This window comes from Meleagris gallopavo, chromosome 2, assembly GCF_905368555.1.
Source record: "Meleagris gallopavo chromosome 2, MGAL_WU_HG_1.1, whole genome shotgun sequence".
Classification (NCBI taxonomy): Eukaryota; Metazoa; Chordata; class Aves; order Galliformes; family Phasianidae; genus Meleagris; species Meleagris gallopavo.
In genome coordinates this window covers 69384960-69403543 of record NC_139405.1, presented here as the reverse complement: position 1 = coordinate 69403543, position 18584 = coordinate 69384960, and the positions used below count along the sequence as shown (strand labels likewise).

General features: G+C 33.5%; 1 protein-coding gene across 1 annotated transcript in view; it reads left to right on the top strand.

Moving 5' to 3' along the window:
- The window catches only part of GRIK2 (glutamate ionotropic receptor kainate type subunit 2), a 366322-nt gene that overhangs the window by 257630 nt on the left and 90108 nt on the right, over positions 1-18584 (top strand). The gene's annotated exons all lie outside the window — the stretch shown is intronic.

The following is an 18584-nucleotide window of genomic DNA, read 5'->3' as shown; positions in this document are numbered from 1 at the left end:
ATGTGGAGGTTGGTGGCCCTGCCTGTGGCAGGGGGGTTGGAGATTCATGATCCTGGAGGTCCCTTCCAAACCCTGGCCATTCTGTGATTCTGTGAATGCCAACAATTCTAACTATGTAAAACTTTAGACTCTATTCATATTCAATCCTTGCCTTTTCAAACTTTGTAGGAATTGTAATTGAAAGTCATACTCGGGTATAATTGAGTCAGCCGCAGAGAACCTAGAGCAATAACTGCTGTGTTTCAGTGCATTCCTCCTGGTATTTCCTTCCTTCTACAACAGAGCTAATATTAGATCTGCAGGCTACAGATAAAATCTGTAACAAAGTACATCCAGCAGAAGCCTGAAAAGTGTCACAATCAAAAAACTTACTTTCAGGAAAATGCAGATGCCCAGGCAATACAGAGAATCTGCTCCAGAAACAAACAAACAAAAACCTCTCTCTCCCTTCCAAAACTTGTGCTTTGCCAACTGCGAGAAGTATGCATTCCTGTAGGACTTTTCTATGAGACTGTTCCATGATGCAAATAGTATTCCATTGGATTTATGCCTTTAGTGATTTTTACATAAGACATTTTGTTGTGGGGTGTTTTTGGTTTTGGTTTTGGGTATGTTTTTTTTTTTTTTGTATGTTTTTTTTTTGTTATTTTTATTAGCATTTGTTAGTTTCTGTGGATAGCAGGTATTATATACTTAATTACCAAATATATCTGCATACATCTAAAATTACTTGTGGATTATGAAATCAGTAATTACATTATTTTTCCATAAGAAAATTTGTTAATTTAACAAGGATGTCGTCATCCAAAAAGGCTTAAAACTGAATCCCAGATGTTAGAAATATCCACTGTGGGACAGACCACATTTTTCCACTTACAGAGCACCCACTTATTTTTCTGGAGCAAATGGACAGGTGGCAATTTTGAATGTCTCATCTTTGTATAATCCTGTGATAATTGCATCCATTTAGTCTACCATGTAAGGCATCTGTGCATTTTAATTATTTGTTTACAGCTACCTAGCACTTCTCATCTTTCTTGTTGAACGCTAATGGAGAGATCAGATTTTAGCCTAGTCAGAATAAAATAAGCAGTTAACAAAGAGCTTTGACAATGATAGCCTCACTAAACTATTTAATAAATTGCTCAAGTGTCATTTTTACACATAATTCCAAAAGATTGCTTCCAAATGGGTAATTTCTGAAGAGGCATTTATGAATATGTATTCATTAAAGTGACAGAATATGAAGTTGAGTGCTTTTCTGCATTTCTCCATCGTTTTGTGGCTTACATTGCTATTAACTGAAAAATATTTCAGATCTGTAAAATGCAGTTCCCCAAAACTCTTACAGATTAATTCATCAGAATTCAGTATTTTCTTACTTGATGGCAGTGTAAGGTAGAAACTGTCAGAAACTAAACAGGTGATATTTTTTCTTCTTATGTACCTCCAGGGAATATATATGTATGATGAAACTAACTTGCCACAGGACATTAAAAAACCTTTAGATAATCATAGGCTAAATCAAATTGTTCGGAAAGACATACTAGGCAGTTGAATTAAAACACTGCTTAATCTGACTAAATGTTAAAGCTGTAATATTCTCAGGCTGATACCATATGTGAAAATATCTACACACATCTATAACTTTTTATGCCATATGCACTACATTCCATATGTACTACATCGCCCTTCTCATTTTTTTTCCCCCAGAAAAATGGGATATGCCTTATGAAATAATAGCTTAGTAATACCAATGTCAATAATAATAATAATTACATAAGTATGCACTTTTTATAGGTAAAAAATCTTCAAAAAGATTTTCTTTAAAAAATCTTTCACTCTTTCATAAACAGATCCAATCTTTATGGCAAAATATTTATACAAAACGATTCCTTTCATTTACTGTGTAGCACTGTAGTCTTCTGCTTGGGATAAATTACCTTTCCTTGAAGCATCTTTCCTTTTCTGATTTGTTTAAAGACAAATTCAGGTTTTCTTCCTGTTTACTTCAAGTTAACTATTCTTTATTATAACTTGGATTTTTTATACTAATTGTTTTCCCTGCTCAATTTTGAATATAGCTTTTACTATCTCCATATCATATCCTAGAAAAATGTATTATCATCTGAAAATATATGGGCTGAGAAATTGTATTGGGCTGAGGCAGTATGTATCATCTTTGCCATAAATGGCATTAGAAATGTTTATTTAATGTTTAATGAGTAGTTAACCTGAAATAATACAAAGATGATCGGGAGCACCTCCTCTACAAAAACAGGCTGAGGGAGCTGGACTTGTTCAGCTTGGAGAAAAGAAGGCTGCAGGGTGACCTCATTGCAACCTTTAAATACCTAAAGGGAGCCTATGAACAGGAGGGGAGTCAACTCTTTGAAAGGGTAGATAACAGCAGGACAAAGGAAAATGGTTTTAAGTTGAGGAAGGGAAGATTTCAGTTTGATGTCAGGGGGAAGTTCTTTAGAGAGAGAGTGGTGCTGGAACAGGCTGCCCAGAGAGGTGGTGGGTGCCCCGTCCCTGGAGGTGTTCAAGGCCAGACTGGAAGGGGCCCTGGTCTAGTCTTAAATGTGGAGGTTGGTGTACCTGCCTGTGGCAGGGGGGGCTGGAGATTCATGATCCTTGAGGTCCCTTCCAACCCTGGCCATTCTGTGATTCTGTGATAGTGTTAGGAAAAGAGTCAAGCTTTTGATTTGATGAAACTACCTAATACATTTCTAACTATGCTTGGAAAGTAAACTTGGATAATTATATCCTTAAAGAATATAATTCTGTAAAACGCTCTACGGTCCAAAATGTTATGTTGCTCTATACTTGGAGCAACTTTTTTTTTAAACATTTAATTCAAATTACAGTATGTTTACTGAACACAATATCTCCCATCACCCTTCGAGTGTTTCGTATATTACCCTCAAAATCCATTGTTGTGCTTCCATATGAAGCGGTACTTTAAATACTTAAGCAGTATCTTTTATAAAGTCTGATGAGAAACTAGTGCTGTCATTCTGTTCAGCTAGTACTTTTCAGGGCATAAAGTGCATTTAACCTCCACAGTAATTATTATCAGTGATTCTTACTAATAAAATTTTAAATAATAATAAATAATAATAACTTTTAATTATTTGTTTTTAAAAGAATTAGATTATTTGCATTTAATATCGGACTATAAACTAATATGTGATAACATAGAATGGCTTAAAATAATTAATGAACATTCTTATTGCAGATAAATTCTCTGCCCAAAATAGGTCTTCTAAAATAAAATAATAACGTACACTGCAGTCATGTCATTTATCTCTCAGCTGGGCCTGTCTTTTAAACAACTGAAATTTTTAAAGGGGTTCCTTAAGGATTAGAAATATAAAATAATAACTTACCATCTTAGCAAGTTTGAAACTATAGAAACAAGATCATCTGATTTGCAAGTAGATCTCAGTGGACTGTGTTTATATCAGCATATTTAGTGTAGTAATTGATCATAATTACTGTAACTTCTATACTATAGCAATATGAAAAGAATATGAAAATAATGCTCAAGCAGTGTAGGAGACATAATTGATATAAAATGATAGTCATATATTTGTAAGATTATTTCTATTTATGAGAATACTTTGATTTGTTTTGAGTTTCTCAGGATTGTTGTGTATATATTATATTAAAAAAAATAGTCAATATACCTAATTTAAAAGCAAAGATATACAACTAGCTTTAGAAAATCATAGTGTCGATCAAAAAAACAAAAACAAAAACAAAAACAAAACCACAAACAAACAACAAAAAAAAGCAACAACTTTTTTTTGACAAATAAAACATATTATGCATCACTTGTAGTCTTCTCTTTTCCCCTTACTAGAGCAGTGAATAATAAGATGCTTTCCTGCAGCTGTATATGACAGGAAAAATCTCTTTGCATGTTGTAATTATTTTACAGCATGCTATAGCCTGGAGCCCAGCAGGAACTATTTGCAAGCAAGTACAAAAAATATTTCCTGAGGTAAAGCAGTTGGCTGTTGCTTCTCTGGTCACCAACAAGTTCCTTCTCATTTGAAGTGTTTTATTTTAGAGAGTAATACAGATGGAAAACTAAATCAGCCAAAATAAGAAAGCTATTTTGTTTAAGTTGTTGTTTGAGACAGCTGATAAACTCGAATTTAGGCTGTTCTAAACACAAAATGAAAATGTTTCAAGTTTTTACTATTTTTATTTTTTTTTAATGCTGTAGATTGAACAAAGCAAACAAAACCTTATCCCTATAGAGAGTTGTAAAAGAAAGTATACAAAAGAAAGAAGGGTATCTGTCCTTCACAGTTTCTCTTAAAGTCTTTGCAGGATTAAGAGAACCCTTACCTGTTTCCTGCCAAGACATACTTTGATTAAATTTGGTTTCATAAAAAATATTTTGTGTAATGTCTTTAATGATTGATGAATATGTGAACTGTGCCAGCAAGCCTGTGTATTTTCATTCTACATGAAAACTCTTTTCTTGATCATTCCAGGCACAGAGCAACATGTATGAGAACAGCCATTCTCCTAAACTATTAAAGTCAATTACTTATCAAATATCAAAACTATTAAAGGCCTGAAAATTTAGCCTGCTGAAAATATAAAGGATCTGATATCAGTGGCAAGATTCAGATCATGCATTGCAGGCTACAGTAAGAATAAGGGTACTTTTTTTGTTGTTTGTTTGTTTTGTTTTTTCTTTTTTACTTAAATTAGTTTTCTGCAACCAATAATAATGTAACAATGAAAATTCTTTGGTTATCCTTATGACAAGGTAAAATGTTAGCTTCAATTTAGTGAAGGTGGTTTAAATTAATGAGTTTGATCTTACAATCAATAGGACAGACAAAAGGAGAATACAGAGATTACTGTGACCTGCCTGAAATTAAGAAATGATTACTTAATCATATTTGAGTGTTGGGCCAGTATTCTTAATAATCTCACGCATAGCATCTTGTTTTTCACAGTGTTTTTTGCTCAAAAGAGCAAGGAACCTATCAGAACCTTTGGCAATTGCTGGACTTGCAATGCATTGTGTTTAGCTGTGTGAGAACTGCAACTGAGCACATTTGTGCTGCAGTAATAGTTTTACATGTTGTACTTGAACGTTTGCTTGCCTTCAACAAAATCATTATCAGACTTCAAAATTTGTAATGAAAAAGTGATTACTAGAAGAAAATCTATCAGGTTACATAGAAACAAAACTTGCATTTTTGATGTTAGAACGGACCAAAATGATCCCAGAATTAACTGTATATCTGCAGCTCTGACTTTTTAAGAACAAGAAAGGATATTGTAAGACACATTTCTGGCCTTTCTGTTCTCTTACAAGTTAAGTATCTCTTTCTACAGCAGTGTAATTACTGTCAGTTTTGGTTTTAAAAAGTAATAGCACCACCATCTGTGGTGTGATCCCTTTTTGCACTAGGTGTCAGCTTGCCCATGTAAGCTTAGTTGATACTATATTTTAGGAAATCTTGGCATATGTATTTCTCTACTTCCCTTCCTAGATTTTTCTTTAATATTCTAGAATATTCCAGAAAGGAGAATGGTGAAAATAATCTAAAATTTTTAAAAAAGAAGAAACAGTTATAGGTGTGAAATAACTTTTGTTTTGGGACTATGGGCTGTTCAAGGTTGCTGCTGGAAATGCCTTCAACTGATCTATGGAGGAAGGAAGTACTTCTTTTATATTTACCAACAGATACATATCTGGCTTACTGGACAGTTTGTGGATGAGCCTAGATCTTACTACTGTGATCATATTTGCTAACACTGCTATAACAGATATTACAGATTAGGAGTTCTTCTGTGATAAATATATTATTAATCTCCCACGTGACCTGGTTTTATTAAGAGCAGAATAGAGCTCCTGAGAGATTATTTTCTGCTAAGTAGTAGCAGTAATTGTTTGACTGAATGAACAATAAACTGTATTTTTTTCTTCTAACACAAATAAGCTTCCAATGTATAAATTTGCAAATATTATGTGTTATAATATTTTCTATATACTAAATCTACATCTTCCTATTTTTAATATACTAAATAATATATTTTCCTATTAAATAATCAGTAATTTCATGTTCCTGAAGCCTGTCTTAAGATATATAGCCAGCTCATATAAGAAAACTCAAAAATGTTGCCTGATCCTTACAAAATGTCTCATATCAGACCTAGAAAATGAGAGCTCTGACTTTTAATACGTTATGGGTCAAACAAATCAGGGCAATCAGGTTCCTCTAGTTCCCTTGACTATGTTCTATTGCACATCCCACATTTGAAGCTCATACTTGCAGCCAAAGAAGTATTTCCCAGATCCTTGTCCACAAAGGCACTATATGTATTTACTCCTTGAGAAAGGTAAAATAGCATTCTTAAGCCCCACTTGAGCAATGCTAATACAGGCTGCTTACCATTTCAGTCTTTTCCTCTCATATATATCTCCTAGAAACTTTGATAGAACTATAGAATAAACTAGATTGGAAGGAAGGTCTGGTTGCAAATCAGAAAGCAGAAAGAACTTTGACGTTTTCTCAGAATTATTTCCAAGCCAAGGTTTGGACATCTTCAGTGATGGACATTACACAACTTCTCTGCTGTCTGTTCTAGCACTTAACCACTCTCAAAGTGAAAAACTTATGTCTAGACACAATTTCCCTTCCTGTCTTTTCTCCTTTCTCTTTGCATCTCCAGGAAGAGTCAGACTCTATAAGTACTCTTCCAGTAATTTAAAACAGCTATTAGATGTTCCTGTCTATTTTTGCAGGCTGAAACCCAGATCTCTGATATTCATCTTCTACATCAAGTACTCTAGCCTTCTAACCATCCTGATGATATCATCTGGACTCCAGTATGCCCATCTTTACTGGTGGCCTAAAAATGAACATAGTACTGCAAAAATAGTCTGAATATTGCTAATTAGGCAACCACAATCACTTATCTTGAACTTATGAGTATAGTTTTTCTTAGTGCAGGCCACTGTGCATTTACTTTAAAGGCACTCATTTTTAGCATGTCCACTAGGAACAGTAGGACCAGTTTTTTGCTTTTTTTTTTTTTTCTTCCCACAACTTTTTTTTCCAAAACAGGTTGCTTTGCAACCTGTCAGTATCTAACTGTACTATGCACAGTATGTCTGCATCCATCCAAACTGCACGATTTTTCATCAGCCTGTGCTGAATCTCCTGAAGTTTTAATCAGACTGCTCCTCCATTTTGCCAAATTCCCTCAGAATACCAGTCATGCCTTCTAGTGCATCAAGCTCACCTTCCAGTTTGACATTACCCACAAATCTGCTGATGTACATTCCACTCTCCAGATTGCTGATGAAGTTATTGAACAACTTTGGCACTTGTACCAGCTCTTGAGAAATACTGCTTATTAATTGTCAGCTAAATCTGAAATTCTTGACTGCTTGTCTTAAGTCCAGCCAATTTTTTTCTCCGACTTATATCCAGCTGTTATCTTTCCAGTTTGACAATACAGATGCCATAGGACAGACACTCTAGTCTGTTCAACAGTCATGAAAATTAACAGCTGCTGCTGTCTTCTCATCTAAAGAACTAACATTATTATTACTGAAAAGAGCTAAGTTGGTTAGGTACAATTTATCCTTAGTAAATTTCCTCTGCTTGTTCTTAAAACCTTATCTTTTCATTCCTGGTAATGGCTTCCAGGAGGGTTTTCCCCATAATATTTCCAGACATTGAGTTGGTTTGTAATTCCCTCACTCCTCTTTTTTGAAGATATGTGTGACATTTTTCTTTTCTAGTCATCAGGGGCATCCTTTGATGAACATGATCTGATGAAGAGGTCTGTCTGTACAAAATTCTTTCATCTATTCACTGAAATAAAATTCAGAACTGGACACTGGAAAATCTCAATTTTTGAGGGTTTCAAACCTAGTCAGTATCAAAGGGCATTGTCCTCAAAGACCTACTGACTATAAACATACTGTTTTCTGCCAGCCATGCATCACCCTGAAAAGTTGTAACAGTCAACACTAAAAATTGCAACATTTTTCTAAAGGAGAGAGGTGGTTTTCTCACATTTGATAACATTGAGACAGACACATCTATTAATATTTTCAGCACACTACTGAGTTTAGCTTTTCGTATTTACAGAACACTTCCAGGCCTGTACAAAGATTAATTCTTACACTGATGAGTACCGGACTATAAAGAGTGTTTAAACAATGCATTTTTATAAAAGTGAGCCTAGATTAAGTACAAATCACAGCTGCACTTCAGTCTTCTCTAGAAGTTAAGAATGGGTTTCTAGAAGTGGTTATTCCTACTGAAAACATTAACTTATAAAAACTGAAGAGACACAGTGCTTCTTATAGAGAGACAGTAGCAGCAATACAAAAAGTACTATTTCTGCACTTCTGTAAACATTTATTAAATTATTGTCTCTTCATCAGACATGTCTAATGCTCCCTGTGTTTGAATCTTGGAATCCCAGTGGGACAGGAAGCACATAGAGCTCTACTCTATGGATTTCAGATCTGTGGCATATCCTTTCACACATTCCTTAGTACGTTTATGTGTTAACTGAATTAACTATACTGCATGCAAACATTGATATGTAAGATGTATACATTGTAATTTTTTTTTATTTTTATTTTTATTTTCAAGAATTACAAACAATCAGAATACGGTCCTGAACAGTTAATTTCTTCTACTTTTTCTGTCTTCGCTTCTCCTGACAGGTTCAACAAGTTGAATACTGGTAATCTTACCTTATTCTGGCTTTGGCATAGGTTTTTTTACTATGACAATAAAAAGGTCTTTTTTAAGTCAATACAAAGTGAATCAGATATAAGAATGGTCACTATCAGAAAGATTTTAATTTTTAAGATAGAATGAAAACACTATCTATTCAAATTATACTCTTCACCTTCTTTAATCAAATTTTGTGTCAGATGAATTAGTTAAGGACACAGCATTTTATTCTAGATTCTTTGAGAACCATCTTTCCTGTCTTTGCTAAGAGCCATCACCACAATATATACTGGAAATTTTTGTTTTTGTGATTTTTTCCTCATGATCTTAAAAACAATAATAATTGTATTAAAGATTAGAATGCTTTTCAAAAAACTAAAGGAAAGAGATAATGCTTACAGTTTTGATGTGATTGATTCATATTTTGTAGAAAGTATCAGCTGGAGAATTTGGTCAATGGATTTTAAGAATGACAATACTGTCTGGAAACTAAGCATTCACCTTTGGACAGAATCACCTTTAAGTATCTCATAAACAAAACAAAAACAACAGCAAAAAAATCAGTCATGATTGAATGATTGTTTCTTACAGTTATCTGTAAATTCTTTGCACAGTTTGAAAGAAAAAAAAATATTTTTACTGTTTTTGTTTGTTTGTTTTTTTCCTGCACCTAGGCAGCAAAAATAGTTGTTAATATCATTTTCTAGAGAGAATCCATGGAAGAAACTCATCAACTTTAAAATAAGATATTAAAAGATGAAGACCTTTTTCCAAGTGCAGCTTCTATTGCTATTTGATACTAATGTCAGAAGATTCATTTGAAAATTGTAAAATTAATCTGTAAAAGAGGCAGTGAAATAATTTTCATAAGGTAAAAACAGTGTTGACAAACTGCAATATTGGAGTAAAATTGTAGCACAGAGGATGAGTTTTATGGCTGCTATCTATTTAAACTAAAGTAATTATCATAATATGATTTTAGATCACTACACCACAGCATCCCAGGAATTTATCTGTAGTGCATAGGAAATGGTATATTCCTTATACCAGAAAGAAAGCGGTTTTTGCTTTTCTTTCATAAATTAAGTATCTAGATGTACTTGAAAGAGACACTGATTCTTCAGAAAAAAAAGTTTAAAATATGGTTTTGAACACTTAGATTATTCTCATTTTTTTCCATTTTCTTTCAAATGGGAATGATGGAAAAATGTGTGCTGTGTTTTATCCTTTACATTTTTCTTCAATTTTAATAATTACTGCTTTAATTAATTCATTCTCAGGAATATATTTAACAGTGATCATTCTTTAAGTATCAAGTTCTGAAATAGATACAATGTCTAATCACCAAGAACTAAAAGGGAAAAAAAGATTTTATTTTTTATTTGTCTTCACTGATGAGTATCTGTAGAACCTAAATTACAGCACAAAACTGTTCGGATGTGGTGCTCAGGGGCATGATTTAGTGGAGGGTCGTTACAGTTAGGGTTGTATGGTCAGGTTATGGTTGGACTTGATGATCTTTAAGATCTTTTGCAACCTGAGAAATTCTATGATTCTATGTATAAGTTGGCATAGGTTTATTACGGAAAGATGTATTAACTCTGACATTAGCAACACATCATTTGGTGCATATTTTTAAGCACAGTGCAGAATATGTCTGTAGTTGCACAGCATTATCCCCTTAAGTTCTCCTGAGATCAGGTTTGTAACTAAATCATTATCTTAGTGAAAGATGAAATTATTGCTACGCTTTCTTTGAATTCACCTTCCATAAATTTGAATTTGGTCTTCACAGTTAAACAAGAGCCACTGTGCAATGCCATAAAGGTTTTTTTTTCCCTCTGGCAAACACTGTTTTAAAGTGTTCCAGAGATTACTTAATGTACTGAAAACAGTAGTAACATAGTGCTACAGAGACCAGGAAACACTGATCCCATGAAATGTATAATATTACTTTATGAAATCTAAAGATAATCAAGTCACTCAGCTGTCAAATAGGAATCTTCGGTGAATTGGAAATTATTTAGTTGCATAAAATACTGTTGGATCTGTGAATCTATCAAAGATATTTAAATCATAAGAAATCACACATGCTAGTCAATACTGATAGGTAGAAAGAGATTTAAGGAAAATTCAAGCACTGCAAGCATAATTTAGGGTGACTATTAATATTTTTGTTTAGACTTGATATTGATAAATAAGGACACACTGTGATATAGGAGAATATCTCTTGTCTTTTAGGCAAAAGATAAATCAGAGTTCTGTAGAAACAGTGGTCTTTAAATAGTTTTTCGCAGTTTATTGTAATGTGAGAAATGTAAGGAATGGTGTAACATCTAGTTTATGATTGTATTTTGTTGTGGATAATGCAGATGACAATTATTCATATATAATCTCACAGTTCCCTAACCTTTAATGTGGAGTTGGAGTTCTATTACTTCAGGCACAACAAAGATATGAAATGTTAGGGGAGTTTTTAGGCACTTTGGCAACAGTGAAATTAGATCCCTGAATTAAGCTCTGAAGCAAATGAATTTAGAGTTAACACACAAACAAAAATGTCCATTCTAGGATCTGAAGAGCTATGAATGTTCTGAGATGGAAGCAGTGAACAAGTGAAAAGAAAGCTGCCTGGACTTGTGCTAAACATTTGACACTGTTCTGCACAACATCATTCTCTGTAAATTGGAGAAAAATGGATTTGATGGATGAATCACTCAGTGCATAAGGAATTGGCTGGATGGTTTTACTCAAAGAGTTGTGATCAGTGGCTCAGTGTCCAAGTGGAGACAAGTGATGAGTGCTATTTTTCAAGGGTCGGTTTTGGTACTGGTGCTATTTAACATCTTTGTTGGTAACAACAGTTTGTGGCTCTTGACTTCAAATGTAGATATATTTTTATATCTGTGGGCAGGAGTAGATGTTGACAGAAGAGTTTAAAAAAGAAAAGAGTTCTATAGCAATACTTCCCTCAAGTAGACTTGTAAAACTACGGATTGTGGCTCTTGACTTTAAATATAGATTTTCTCATACAGATTAAGATTTCTTTGCAAATCTGAAATATATCATGGACTGAGAAAGATATTTCTCACTCAGGACTAAATAACACAGTTTAAAGTATGCTACAGGCCTTATAGAACAAATCAGACATGGTTCCTGCCTGGAGAAGTGTACAGTCTAATTTTAGACATGACAGAACAAGTGAGCACAGCAAATCATGGAGGAGGATGGGAGAAGAGGGTCACACTAAGGAGATTACATGGTTACTTAGGTTCATTTCATGCATATCTTGATAATATCAGTATTTCATTTGTATATAACATTTCTAAAGCTTCTGTAAGTATTCCATAAATAGCCGGAGAGGCAGAGGAAGGAAAAGAGGAAGAAATTAGTATGACATTTAGAGAAGTGGAAGAGATGATAAATGTAGTCATTCAATATACAAAATATTGGTCTAAATTTGTTTACTGGCTCTTTTGTCCGTTTTATTCTGACATTCAAACAGTAGCAAGACATTTGTAAGATGATTTTAGCCTGACTATAATAATACATATATCTGCTGGATTATTCCAGGACAATTATGTCAATAAACATTTAAACCAGGTGTGCTCAACATTTTGGCTTTCCTGGGCTGCACCACATAAAAATGAATTGTCTTGGGCCACAAATAAAATATATAATGTACTTAAAGGTATAGAATAAACAATACTTGTATACGTTAAGTTTAGTAGACAGACTTCCATCCTAGGTTTTCACCTGTGAAAGAAGGGTCTCCTGAGCATTAGAAATACTGGATTAAAACTGTTAAAGCCCAGGAAGGCCTGGAATCTAAAAATCTTCTAACTAGATTAGTGTTTTAGTCATTTGAGTTTGAAAATGGTTTTCTCATGCACTAGGTGCAAGACTTAATAGAAGGCTCAGCACTGTGGATCAGAGGTCATATGCCATCCCTGGCTTAGGCAACTGCTGAGGAAACTCTAGCACCTGGTGCTAAATGTTTTCTGTTCTGTTGTTGTGAGCTTGGGACAGTGAACCTTCAAGATGAGTTTGGAAATTTTGAGGAAAGCACGTGCAAGTCCAGTGTGTTCCTGCAGGCAGAATAAGATAATTTGCCAGAAGTAATTGTTTAGGTTAGACACAGGGACAGGGATTTTAGCAGTTAAAAGGGCTTAGGATGGTAGACAGTAATATGATTTTTGAATGCCCTTTTGCTGTTTTTCTTTGACCATACTATATAGCCACAGATGCTGAAAATCCATTTTGGCTTAGCAAGTTTGAACTTGTGAGTTGCTTCTTCAAATATACTACTGCCAATTGCACCAGATATAAAACAAATATAGAACAAAGAGAAAAGGAGAAAGACATAGGAAGAGTGAGCAGCCGTTTGGAAGAGGTCATGGAGTAACAGCCTACTGGCCAGTGAAACTTCTGCAATATCTCTAGTTTTACTTTCCAGTTATGGCTCACAAAATATAGGGATATCAAAGGAGATTCAGGAATGTATAAAATGTGAGATTAATTTTTACTCTATATCTCCTCTTTTCCTGCTGAGGTACCTTCGACTTCAACCATTTTCCTTTTCCTGCCTTTCAGCCTCATCTTTATTTTCAAATGGCAGTGGAATTATTACTACTTTGAATCAGTTTGTTTTGTAGAAATTGATCATATTTTGAATTGTTTTGAATCCTCAATTTGATTATTAAATGCAGGCTGAGAAAAGGATATTTTGATTGCCACAATATTCAAGGGTCTTTCTATGAAGATGAGAAATCTGCATTACGTAGTTAGTCTTCTATTTATCCTGTTTTTTCAGTACACTTAGGAAAACCCACGTTTGGGTAAATTATAATAATGCTCTATGCTCTCTGGAAAAGTAGTGAGAATGTTATATAAAGAAACTTACTTTAGGCTATTTAGAAGAAAAATGCAAATAAAAGCCATGATAGATCTTGAAAATAACTCATTTTTTGAAATAACACCCCAAGTGTATATCGCTTTCTGGATATAGGAATTAAAAGGAATACAAGAGAAGACTTAAAGATTCTCGAGTATGTTAAGAACACTAACAAGTAAGTCATACAAAAGAGAAAATCAAATTGAGTATGCCAGTTTACTCATGTCAATATAAAGGTGGCAAAATATTTTCAAACAACAAATATTCTGTTCCTGAGAGTTGAATTTCCTATACAGCTGTCAAGATGAGTTATGATTCTGTTTCAAATCAGTGTTAAACAACTCTGCTGACTCTCTTGTTTTGGTAGAGTTTACAACAGCCAAGCAGCACAAGCTGCTAGTTGTTTCTAAGGAACACCTGCTGGTCTGAGATTGTCAGGGCACAACATGCAGGGATCATCTTGAAAATATTCCTCCCTTTACGAAGGCTGGTCTAGAAATCAGCTAAATGACTGAATCAGATTTATTTTCCATTCCGTAAATCTTCAGTGGGAAAGTCTTTATTTCTGATGGGCTATCTTGGTCTATCTTGCAGGCAATCTGTAAACAGCTTTCAAGATGGTTCTACACATTCCCAGGCTTTTTCCTGTATCATTTTTATTTTTTGACTATTGTGCATTTTGCATTGCTTTCTATGCTAAGTTCCTAGAATAATACTGCTCTTTATTCTATACTGCTGGGTAACATTGTGCTGTTCACTTTCTGTTCTGTTGGACTACTGATCTACTATTTCTAGTTCTGTAGAGTCCTTAGCCCTCTTTATTATTCATAATATCTTCCAAAGTCATAGCCTCTGTATTTTAACTACTTATATCTTCTTCTAGATTGTTAATAAAATTTTCATTAAAATAGGTTTAAAACTAATCATGGAGCAACTCTTTGGACAACACCTCTATTATACTTTACTTGAGATATTCAATAACTGTTCAGTCCAAAAACCATTTTTTTTTTTTTTTTTTAAAGATTTCAATATATTCGAGAGAAGTCAGGATATTTTGACTGTGGGAAAGTTCATGAGAAGTTTACATTTCTCACAAGATATTAATTTTAAATAAGTTTTCTCCAGAGTCTTGACTATCATTGAGCATTGCATACATATTTCTTCTATTCACAGGAATAATGAATGGCCTAATGTTTTCAAAGTTGATGAATTATTTAGGGACTGAAGTCAGTACATTTAATAAATTAAATAGTAAGGACTGGTGCTGTAAAAAATGATGTTGTGTATACATATTTGCTTTATTTCTAGCATTTTACACTCCTTAATTACAAATGTAATATACAGTTTATTTAATGCAGAATAATATTCTCATTGAATAGCATAATACGTTATACCCCCATAATATCCTATAAGTACCCCTATAATATCTTAGTTATTCATGACATTTTTTTAAAATTATTATCCTAATAATATATCTGACTTTCAGTTCTGATACAGTGAGTTCTAAATCAAACTACTGGTTGTAGTCCTGTACAGAAGTCCTGGAAAACACTGTCTGGAGAATCATTCTTCCTCTTTGCTGTAGTGAATGGGAGAATGTGATTTTCTGCAGCTAAGGGTGTCTCAGGTGAACAATTTGATATTTATTTTGTTCAGCACCATCCAGTATTGAATCAGTATGCTCAGCAGTTCTTAAAGTACATTCTTCTTGCTTCTCAAATTTGGTAATTGGACGAATCTTTTAAGCTTGTGAAATCTTTATGCTAAAATTTCTTCAGTGAAAACTGCTACCTGCCCAGTTCTTATTCTGAATGTGCAAGAGAGATGTATTCATGAATATAACAGGCAATTATCTTTCCTTTACATTATTTCCTATTGCTTATCCAAAAAGTAAGACAGTGAAGGAAAAGGATCTGGTCTAATTCAGCAGGCTTGAGATAATGGTAAAACAGTATGCAGACTGTAGTTTCGTGCTGTGTCTTTGCCATATGCTGTTCAACTGTGCCAGATATATTGGGTTATACATCATATTATAACTAATATTTTTGTAGCACTGATTCATTTAGATGCTCACTTTAAGAAATGTGTTAGTACTGCTGTCTGATTGTAATATAGGTGAAATACAAATGCAATTTAAATTAATTAAACGCAGTTACCAGTCTTACGGGTCCTTTAAGTCATATGTGCACTGTACCTCCTGATGATCAGTATTTCTTTTGATTCCCCTACTTAAAAGAATTCCATGAACAAAGGGATATATTCTATCTGCCTGCATCAAACCAATAATTCATTCTCCTTCATTTCATTTTTGTCTTGTAATTTCGAAGCATACTTTAGAATATAGAATTTTCTTAGCTTGTATGTGACCATTAGGTGACTCCTATTTAGGAAAGAATGGAAAGCAGTATTATGAATGAGTGATGAAAAGTTATAAAGCAGTATGCATTTTTAAGCAAGAATTAAACTCTTTGCTCTATAATAATATGTGATAAGTATGAAATATTTTTAGTTAAATACTAAGTCTTGTGATTCAAAGATCCTGGTTTTAGCTTTGGTGATTCCATGGAAAAACAAAAAATAATGTCTTACTCTCCCTGCTCTAAAAAAGAAAATGTTTTATGTACTTAAAGTAATTTGTAGGAATTTAACAGTTATTGTGCTGGATGTGATTATGAAAAATACCTGAAAATAACATAGTAAACTAGATGGGACCAGTCAAGACTCACTATATGATCCCAAAGGCTATAAATTCAATTCTGTTTAATACTACTAGATAGATGCTTTGGTATAATGAAAAAGCAACTTCAAATATCATCCTCTAGCCCATTTTTTCTTCTAAACTGCAACTTTTCTGCTTTCTTTTATAAACTGTATATTTGCTAATTTGCTATTTTCTAAAAAATAGAGCTTAAATTAAAAATGTCTTGAACTCTTGATGTTCAAGTCTTTACTAAACATGTGTATTAATTTATTTTTAAAGGAAAATAGTATGAGAGAGAAACTAGCAGGTTTTTGAATTGAGAGCTACTTAAAATAGTAGAAGATTTGTTTTTAAACATATATATTCTCAGTAGGTTTAAATTGAGTCAATTTTTACAGAATGTGCTAGATCACATCTTTTAAGAAAGAAAACAAAAGCACTGTGTGACAGAATTTATGGCACTGAGTGTAGTTCATGAGCACAAAACCATTTATCTACAATCTCATTTAAAGTTGTTTAGACTGAGCTCTGTGGCTGTCTATCAGTGTATCTTTACTAACCAGAGCTGTAAAAACTACTCTAGGTCATTAGGAATTAGTCATTTATCTCTTGCTAAGTTTCTCTGAAACTGTAGGAGAGGAATGAGTGCCTGCAGATCAAAAATTAAGGAACAGAATCGTGTCCAGTCATGGCAAGAGGACTTTCGGAGCATTTTGAGGGTGCAAAATTAAGCTCTTAAATTAAAAGGGAAGCTGAAAGACTACTAGTAGGCTACAGTGAATGCTATGTCCAAACTGGCATAAGATATACTCCTGTTGAGCTTAAACATAGGTATATTCAGTGTAGACAACTGGGGACTTTGTGCCTGAGGAGAGACTTTTTTGATGCTGTCAGTGTAGATCTTGATTCATAGGTCTTGGAGAATTTTGTGTTGTAGTGAACTTTCCAGAACCACATAGGCTGAAAATATTAGAGATGAGTAAAGAGGTCATATCAGAAATTTTAGGATAAATGCCAATAGAGATCAGAAAATGAGAAGAGTGACTGTTATGAACTATGAGGGAGATCAATTTTCAAAATTTCATCAGTTCAACTGGGTATTGAACTGTTTTTTTAAGCTTTTGTTCTTGATTGATCTAGAATGTTGTTCATTTACATTAGTAAGAGCATAGTCAGTTAATCATCAGAAGTGATTATTCCATAATAGCGTTCCTTAGACAATATGAATTCTGTTATCAGCTGTAGGCTTCATAATGCATGAATAAACTTGAATGGGGATCACCAATCTGGTTGGGGTCTGGAGCACAGAATGTGTTAACAGAAACTGGGGGAGCAGAACTTATTCAGCCTGATGAAGAGCTTGTCTTAGGTAGGTGGAGTTCTAATATGGACCTTCTTATAAGATAATCTAATATTTTTTTATGGAGTTAGGCTCTTTCCAAACCTGCACAATACTTTATACTTTGAAACCAGGGAATTTTCAACATGGCATAAGAAAAAAAAAACAAAAAACAAACAATGCAAATAATAAAATGATTAAGTAGGAAGAGGTTAATTAGAGAAGTTGTGGAAATTTCATCTTTGGAGTTTTTTGTGACGTCAGTGGTAAACCTCCTGATCTGAAATTAGTCATTGACAGTGTCCTGAGCAGGATTCTGAATGATATGAACTCCTTTCTTCTCCAAAATTTGAATTTATTTTATAATTTCATTATTTGCAAATATTTATTCCTATTGACTCAATAGAATCAAACTTATATGCTTGTTCAGGACATTCAAAAATAATTTGAAGATCAGTAATTTAAGATATTCTATCATCAGACATTAAAAATGGGACAATATTTATCTTTAAGAGAACACTTTCATTTATTTCTCACTTTACTTTCTTTATAACTTATTCTTTTTTTAATGCTTTTTAAGCGTTGTTATCTATCCACACACACACAACCAAAAACCAAAACCAAAAACAAGAAAACCCCACACCAAAGATATATGCTATAGATTGAAAAATGAAGTGTAAAGAATTATAAGACTATGAGATATGACTGAGTCCTAGAATGAGTCTGGGATGAAGACTGCAACGTTTCTTTTCCCTAAAATTAACTCCCATGTCAGGATGTTTCTTTTTATTTTCAAATATGGACCATTTTTCTGCTCTTCATAAAAATATTAACATAATTAAACAAGATATCTGAAAAAAGGTAAAATTTTCAATTTATGCTTTAGATTGACCAGTGAAATCACAACCA